At 47.0% G+C, this 8,890-nt stretch overlaps 1 pseudogene across 1 annotated transcript; it reads left to right on the plus strand.

Moving 5' to 3' along the window:
* Window positions 1–2,015: 2,015 nt before the first annotated feature.
* Window positions 2,016–3,514, plus strand: LOC308251736 (spliceosome-associated protein CWC15 homolog; annotated as a pseudogene). Its single transcript has 2 exons — window positions 2,016–2,772; window positions 3,487–3,514. The product of its transcript is annotated as a spliceosome-associated protein CWC15 homolog (transcript).
* The last annotated feature ends 5,376 nt before the right edge of the window (window positions 3,515–8,890 follow it).

Below are 8,890 nucleotides of genomic sequence, written 5' to 3' on the forward strand. Positions count from 1 at the left end.
TGACACAGGGGGGATCAGAGAGGGGAATCAAAATGGCACAGGAGAATCAGAGGGGGAATTACCATTTTAGTAACCCCTTTTGATCCTCCTGTGTCATTTTGATTGCCCCCTCTGATCCTCCTGTGTCATTTTAAGTGATCCCCCTACCCCCACCCCTGTGCCACTGAACACCTTCACCAGAAATCCCCCCTACCCCTTTATCAGACATTTACCCCCTGGGGCCTGCCTGGGGACTGTCACTGGGCTTGCTGGGGCCTGGATCTGGGCTGGAGCAGGGTCTGCCACTGACTGAGAACCTTCAGTCATCATGAAGGCGGCCGCGAGCATCAGGTAGTGTCACCAGAGACAGACCAGCACTCACCACCTTCACCGCGTCCCGTCCGCTCTAATCCTCCTGTTCTTCTCCACGCATCTGCGAAAGTCTCCTCCTCTCTCCCGCCCTGTGCTCACTGCTCACTCTGACCTCCGCTCCGCCTCCACACAGCAGTGACGTCAGGACTCCGCGTAACGTCACTGGTTGCTAGACGCCAGTCGGGGCAGCCCTAGCGACCAGTTTACAGTAAATTAATTTTCATTTTGAGACAGAGCCTGGGCCTTATTTTCGGGGGATGCCTTATATTTCACTCAGAAGGAAACATGTGAGTAGGTCTTATTTTCGGAGGATGTTTTATTTTCGGGGAAACGCGGTAGAACTGAGCCTGCAACATCTCCAAGGCTGCCTGTGTCTAGGCCCTAATCTAGGCTACTTGATTCAATGTTCAGGGATGGGTCCCAGGTCACCCGTTTTTAAATCTCTCCAGGTGATGCTAATAAACAACTGTGTCTGAGAACCACTGCTAAGAGGTTTGATTGGAATCCTGTTCCGTGTTCCAGCGTGTTTGGTCTAGACCAGTGGTCGGCAAACTCATGAGTCAACAGAGCCAAATATCAACAGTACAACGATGGAAATTTCTTTTGAGAGCCAAATTTTTAAAACTTAAACTTCTTCTAACGCCACTTCTTCAAAATAGACTCGCCCAGGCCGTGGTCTTTTGTGGAAGAGCCACACTCAAGGGGCCAAAGAGCCGCATGTGGCTCGCGAGCCGCAGTTTGCCGACCACTGGCCTCTAGGGGGTGCTGCGTCTTTGCGGTTCGTAGTGGGGAGAGGCAGCCCATGCCTAAGCTTGGTCCCTCTCGTCAGGCTCCCTGTCCGCCTTCTCCTAACAACGGCATCGTTTTCTATCAATGGGTGAATCGTCCTGTCACAGGGGCTGTGTTCTTGAAATCTCATCTGGAGCCCAGGAATACAGGCATCCCGCAGACGCTGCCGCAGATTCACCGTGACCTGCAGATGGAGAAATCGTTGCCATCCTGTGACAAGTCCCAGGCTCGTCTTTTGAGAAGCCCTGGGATGGCTGCCAGGGTGCCGTGTCCCTCCCTCCATCTTGAGGCAGACCTTTGGCTGTTACAACAGTAATTTATTATTACAAGGAGGCCTGTGAGGAGGCCGCTCAGGGCCAGGTGAGGCCAGCAGCAGGGCATGCAGCCAGGAACGCTCCTAGAGCCAGCGGAGCCAGAAGCTCTCTAGGAGACTGTTGGCATCGTATGCAGCCAAGGAGGCCCCCCAAACTTTCCCCAGGATCCACTGCGGTCCTCAGAGGTGTTCCAGGGATTCCTCCGTCCCCTTTATTCTTTTTTTTTTTTTAATATATTTTATTGATTTTTTACAGAGAGGAAAGGAGAGGGATAGAGAATTAGAAACATCGATGAGAGAGAAACATCAATCAGCTGCCTCCTGCACACCCCCTACTGGGGATGTGCCCGCAACCAAGGTACATGCCCCTGATCGGAATCGAACCCGGGACCTTTCAGTCCGCAGGCCGACGCTCTATCCACTGAGCCAAACCGGTTAGGGCCCCTTTATTCTTTTTATGTTATTCGCTTTAAATTAAAAAAGGGGGGGGGGCTAGGGTAGTTAGCATTGGTAAGGCTGTAAGTTTTTTATTTTGCTTGTTTTAATTTTTATGGAGGTGAAACATAACATCAAATTAACCATTTAAAGTTATACAAGCGAGAATTGCAGGGACCTCAGCCAAGCATAAAAGATGACAACAGCAGCTTGGCCCACTTTTGAACCTGCGAGAGGCGGGAGAGGAACAGGAGAAGGTGATTTGAGCCAACCCTCAAAGCAGTATTCAAGTAGAGACCTACCCTCTCACACAAAGATAAAATATAGACAGACACTCAGGATGCCCCTGAGAGGTTTGGAACTGGAACTTCAGAAGAGAAACAGAAGAGAGAGTTGCTGCAAGAGAAAAGAACAGAGGTCGTCCAACTCGAGAACCTGCAACCTCCTCTTCAGTGTCAAAGCAGCCTCGGCGAGACCAGATTCCTGCTGCCAACCTCGAGGCAGATGATCCTCTACCAGATGAGGAAGATGAAGACGAAGATTTTGAAGAGGAGAGTGATGATGATGATACTGCAGTGCTTCTTGCAGAACTAGAAAAAATTAAAAAAGAAAGAGCTGAAGGGCAAGCCAGGAAGGAACAAGAACAAAACGCTGAAGAAGAAAGGATTCGTATGGAAAACATTCCGAGTGGAAACTCTCTCCTTAATCTCACTGGCCCATCCCAACCTCAGGCAACTTCAGAGAAGGTGGGATGATGACGTTGTTTTCAAGGCCTGTGCAAAAGGCGTGGATGACCAGAAGAAAGACAAAGGATTTGCCAATGATACACTGCGATCTGAACTTCACAAAAAGTTCATGGAGAAATATATTAAACTAGAGGCTTGGTGCATGACATTCATGCTCGGGGGCGGGGGGGTCCCTCAGCTCAGCCTGCACCCTCTCACAGTCTGGGACACCTTGGGGAATGGCTGCCTGCCGGCTTAGGCCTGCACCCCCATGGGGAGTGGGCCTAAGCCGGAAGGCGGACATTCCCCGAAGGGTCCTTAGCGCTGCCACCACCACTGGGCTCGCCAGCCGTGAGCCCGGCTTCTAGCTGAGCGGTGCTCCCCCTGTGGGAGCGCACTGACCACTAGGGGGCAGCTCCTGCATTGAGCGTCTGCCCCCTGGTGGTCAGTGTGCATCATAGCGACTGGTTGTTCCACTGTTCGATCAATTTGCATATCAGCCTTTTATATTATAGGATAGTACAGTTGTATATGCTTAATTAAAGACTGTATAAAATGTAAAATAAATAAAGTTACACAATGCACGTGTCCTGACTGGTGTGCTCAGTGGTTAGAGCATCAGCCTGCGCACCAATGGGTCCTGGGTTTGGTTCCTGGTCAAAAGCACATGCCTGGGTTGCAGTTCAATCACAGGCCCAGGTCAGGCATGTTCCAGAGGCAATCAATCGATGTGTCTCTCCCCACCATCTCTTTTGTGCTCCTTCTCTCCCTCTCTTCCTCTCGCTCCCCCCCCCACCACCACCATATTGTTCTTGGTTCCAAAGAAATACCTGAAGTACTGGCTGTGAAAGACATAGGTTTTTTGGGACTTAGGTGTGCACCCGTGGCAGCGGACCGGTGAACTTAACCGCTAAGTCCCATCCAATCTGCAGTTGGGCTGCACCAGCTGTGGCCAGCCGGTGTGATTGTTTCTCTGTCCCCCAGACTTTCTCAGCACAAGTTTGTATAGATTATGGAAAACAGGGCATGCAGGGGGAGGGGGATGCCATGAGATCAAAACACAAGCTGATTACAATCCAGCCTCACATCTAGAAGCAGTTTCTCTTTGGCCTTTCTTGCTGGCCAGGTTCCCAAGGTCTCACAGTCCCCTTACAGATGGCTTTCACTATTATTCCCACAGGGTGGGGGGGGTGTTGGCGCATGGGAAGGGGCCCATGTTCCCATTTACCATACACTTGGATACATGGAACAGAATGACAAATGTCAGCGGAAAGGGCTGTAGGGGGGACGCATAAAGAAGGCGAAAGGATTAGCCAAAGAACATATATGCACAGTCCTCTGTAAGAGGACTTAGCGGTAAACTTGGGATGATGCTCAACCAACTGAGCTACACTGGCCAAGTCTCATAAAGTTAAAAAAAATTTTTTTAAATTGATTACAAAGAGGAAGGGAGAGGGAGAATAAGATGGAAACATCAATGATAAGAGAGAATCATTGCTTGACTGCCTTCTGCACGCCCCCTACTGGGGATGGAGCCTGCAATGTGGGCATGTGTCCCACCCAGGAATCGAACCATGACCTCAACCACCAAGCTACACTGGCTGGGCCAGGATATACTTTTGATCGTACCAACTCCTCTTAGGGGTATATGACTAAGGTGGAGAAAGACAAAAGCTCACTGTTATGGCTGCTCTGCTGGGCAGAGGGCCCTGGGCTTGGAGTCAGACATTCCTGGGTTCCAGGCCTGCTCCATGGGCCAAGCCAACGTCCTCTCTTTCTATTTCCCTCTATAAAATGAGGCTAATATAGCCCACTTGGGTTCTGATGGCTAAATGAGGCACATATGATACAAAATGTGTAAAAATGCCTTGTGAATTGTAAGTGCAAGTCAAAACATTCCCATATGCCCCTCAAATAATTGCCCTGCAAGTTCCTTAGCATTTTCCCATGTACCTACAACAAAGCACCCATGCGCTACTTAGTTACACATGTATAAATTAAGCTGAGTGCTCTGAAGGTAGAAGGCTTATATATCTCAGCTTTCTGTACTTGGCACAAATGAGATGCTCAGTGAGCCACTGAACAAAAGGTTTATGAATTAAAAAGTTGTGGGCAGTTGTTTTAACAGAAACACAACCTTTGAGGAAAGAGTGAAGAAATAAAATAAGTCAGTATAGTCAGGCTGCTAAATTCCTAAAATCAGGTAGGCTGAGGCAGGAGGAAACAGTTCTATTCTTGCTTTAACTAGGTGAGGACTTACACTTAAAAATGTTTTTATTGATTTTAGAGAGAGAAAGGAAGGGAGAGAGAAAAATTGATGTGAGATAAAAATATCAATAAGCTTTTTCCTCCCCCCTCCCCCCACCGCCCCCTGAGGATCGAGCCCACAACCTGGACATGTGCCCTGATGGGAATCAAACCGTGACCTCCTGGTTCCTGTGTGGTCGCTCAACCTCTGAGCCACACCAGCAGGGGACCCCAACACAAATGCCACATTGTCCTTGCTCTGCAGTTAGTCCCCCTGAGCACCCACGCGGCCCTGAGGCATCAGATTGGCAAAAATGGAAAAGCCTGACAATACCAAGTGTGGGGGATGTTGGGGAGAAATAGGACTTCTTACAACTGGTGGCAATGGGAATGGTACAGATGCCTGGGAGAATTGTTGGACGAGAGTGCTGAAGGGCGTGTGTGTCGTCAGCAGCTGTGAGCACAGGTATGATCCTCCTGGAGAAGTCTGAGTGTGCCTGGAGCCCTCGAGACTGTCCTAAGCAATGCTTGTCTCTGTCAGTGTATATAGAGCTAATGTGTGGTATATGCAGACGACTTAGCCCGTTCGGGCTGCCATAACAAAATACCACAGACCAGATGGTTTATAAACAACAGAAATTTCTTTCTCCCCGTTCCAGAGGCTGGAAGTCTGAGATCGAGTCCCAGCGTAGTTAATGGAGAACTCTGGGTCCAGGCACCAAAGCTCTATTACTTTGGAGAAGTGTTTTCAGAGACCAAATGACTATAACAGCTCTCTGTAACTGTGGTTTGAGAGGCCACAAACACCAGTCTTTTAGTGGCGCTTAGCAAATTAAGAGCGAAAGCTGAATTTTTGGAAGGAGGTTTTGATACTGTATACCTTGGAGTATCCCTATAAAAGGCATATTTCTCTAAAAATTGAAATCCATATAAATGTCCATGAGGAAACGTTACCAGGAAGCCCTGGGTGGCTCGGGCTGCCTGTCGCAATGTCCAGTGACGAAGGCAGGGTTGACTCATGTAAGGCATTACTGAGAAGGCCAGCCAACCAAGAAGACAGGGAGCTTACAAGCACCCAAAACCTGTTCCGTGGCAAGGTGCAGGGGACAGGATTATAAAGGAGGATGGGCTAAGGTGAGGCTGGGAATGGAATGCAGCTACATGCAGCCTTGGAGGTCCGCAGAATTCAGCTACTGTTCTTGGTCATCAAGCGATAAGAGGATGTCTGGATGTGGGGTCGACCTGACCATGCTTAATGGTTCTGCTTGCTTGCTGGGTACATTGTACATTGTCCACAGCTGAGTCACCTCCTCAATCCCTTTGCCCGGGATCAAAGGGAATATGCAGGTGCACCTGCCTAAGAAACGAAACTCAGGAAAACTTAACTCTGTTTCCATAGTATATGTATTCTAGGATTTAAAATTAATATGCCCTGGCTGGTTTGGTTCAGTGGATAGAGCCTGCAGACTGAAGGATCCTGGGTTTGATTCCAGTCAGGGGCACATGTCGAAGTTTCGGGCTCGATCCCCAGTGGGGTTCTCTCTCATCATTGATGTTTCTCTCTCTCTCCCTCTCCCTTCCTCTCTGAAATCAATGAAAATGTATTAAAAATAAATAAAATAATATGATTATTTTTCATATTAATTCAGGTGCTCTATCTATCAGATTATAAATCCCCCCTCTCAGAAACAGCAGTTGATCCCAGGCCCACCCTCCTATGGAATTCTACAGAAATTAAGAGGACGAGATCACATGCGTCAACATGGAAGGCAGCCAGGATATGGAATGAATGACCAAAAGCAAGTTTTAGCAGAGGCTGAAAGTAAGTTCCCCAAAGTGGGATTGCTGGGTTAAAAGATGGGAGCACAGTCATGGTTGAGTGTTGACCTATGAACCAGGAGGTCTCAGTTTGATTGCTGGTCAGGGCACATGCCCGGGTTGCTGGCTGGATCCCCATTGGGGCCATGCAGGAGGCCGCCAATCAATGATTCTCCCTCATCATTGATGTTTCTATCTCTCTCTCCCTCTCCCTTCCTTTCTGAAATCAATAAAAATATATATTTTAACAAAAGATGGGAGCGCATACACCCATTAGGGGGGATCTCATCTCGGCAAGGATAGGGAGAATCTGAAACCCTTGTACACTGTTGGTGGGAATGCACAATGGTGCAGCTGCTGCGGAAAATGGTTTGGTGGTTCCTCAGAATGTTAAGCATGCAATTACCATAAGACACAGTAATTCCACTCCGAGGGATATAACCAAAGAACTGAAAGCAGGGATATGAACAGATATTTGCACGCCCATGTTCATAGTAGCATTATTCACAATAGCCAAGAGGTGGAGACAACCCTAGTACCCCTCGATCAATGAACAGATAAACAAAATATGAGTATATCCATACAATAGAATATTACTCAGCCTTAAAAAGGAAGGAAGTTCCGACACCTGCTACAACATGGGTGAGCCTTGAGGACATTATGCTGAGTGAAATAAAGCAGACACAGAAGGACAAATACTGTATGACTCCACTTATAGGAGGGACTTAGAGGAGTCAAACTCATAAAGACGGGAAGTAGATGGTAGGTGCCAAGGGCTGGGGGTGGGGGAACTGGGAGTTAGTGTTTAATAAGGGGACAGGGTTTCAGATTTACAAGATGAAAAAGTTCTGGAGATGGGTGTTGGTGATAGCTGTACAACAATGTGAATATACCTAATGCCACAGAACTGGACAGTTAAAAATGGTTAAAGTAGTAAATTTCATGGTATATGAGAAGCATTTGAGATCTTGCTCCCCAGCATATGTTTGTCAGCTTGGCTCAAATACAGTAAACTCTTATAAAGCTTCAAAAAATTTTTCCAGCCCTAACTGGTTTGGCTCAGTAGATAGAGCATCGGCCTGCGGACTGAAGGGTCCCAGGTTCGATTCCGATCAAGGGCATGTACCTTGGTTGCGGGCAGATCCCCAGTGGCGGGTGTGCAAGAGGCAGCTGATTGATGTTTCTAGCTCTCTATCCCTCTCCCTTCCTCTCTGTAAAAACATATATTTAAAATAAAATAAAATAAAATATATTTAAAAATTTTTTTCCATATATTATGTGTATTCCCCAAACCCTAACACACACACACACACAGTGTGCAGTTGTCATTTTGGTTCGTATTGCCATTTCCCCATAGGAGTCAGCCTATTCGTCCCTCCCACCAGCAGTACAGTATATGTGACTGCCAGTTGTCCCAGAGCCCTTACCACTGACACTGTTATCAAGCTTTTGGATTTTGCCAACGTGATAGTTGAAAAATGGTGGCTCACTCTAGTGTTGTTGTTTTTTAGAGAGAGGAAGGGAGGGGGGGAGAGAGAGATAGAGAGATTTGTTGTTACACTTATTTATGCATCCAGTGGTTGTTTCTCATATGTGCCCTGACTGGGGATCGAACCCGCAACCTTGGCGTACCCAGATGATGCTCTAACCAACTGAACTACAGGCCAGGGTCGCTCACTGTAGTTTCAATTTGCATTTCTCTTATGAGTGAGCTTGAGCATCTTCTCAGAGGTTTAAAAGCCATTTGTATTTTGGGGTCTGGTTTCATTTTGCTTTCTGTGAAGTGATCATATCCTTTGCTCTTTTCCTCTTTGGTTGTTAATAGTTATTTACTGCTGAGAATTCTTCATATTAGCATGTTAGGCTTTTCCCTGTGGCCTGAGTTGTAAATATTTTCCCCAGTTAGTTATTGATTTTGGCCATGAAAAGTTTATTTCTATGTAGTTGCATTTATCAATAATTTATCTTCTAGTTTTAGAGCCATAGTTAGAAAAGTTTAGGAAGAGATTTTCCCAAAGTTTCTTCAAATAATTGTATGATTTCCCATCCCCCCTCTAAGCTTTTTAAAAATAGTGTTAAAATACATGTAAAATTTACCATATTAACCACTTTTAAGTGTCCAGTTCAGTGGCTTTAAGCAGGTCACATTGTTGTGGAACTGTCTCCACCACCATCTCCAGAACTCCTTCATCTTGCAAAACTGAAACTCTGT

The sequence above is a fragment of the Plecotus auritus genome (assembly GCF_963455305.1).
Source record: "Plecotus auritus genome assembly, chromosome: 6".
Classification (NCBI taxonomy): domain Eukaryota; kingdom Metazoa; phylum Chordata; class Mammalia; order Chiroptera; family Vespertilionidae; genus Plecotus; species Plecotus auritus.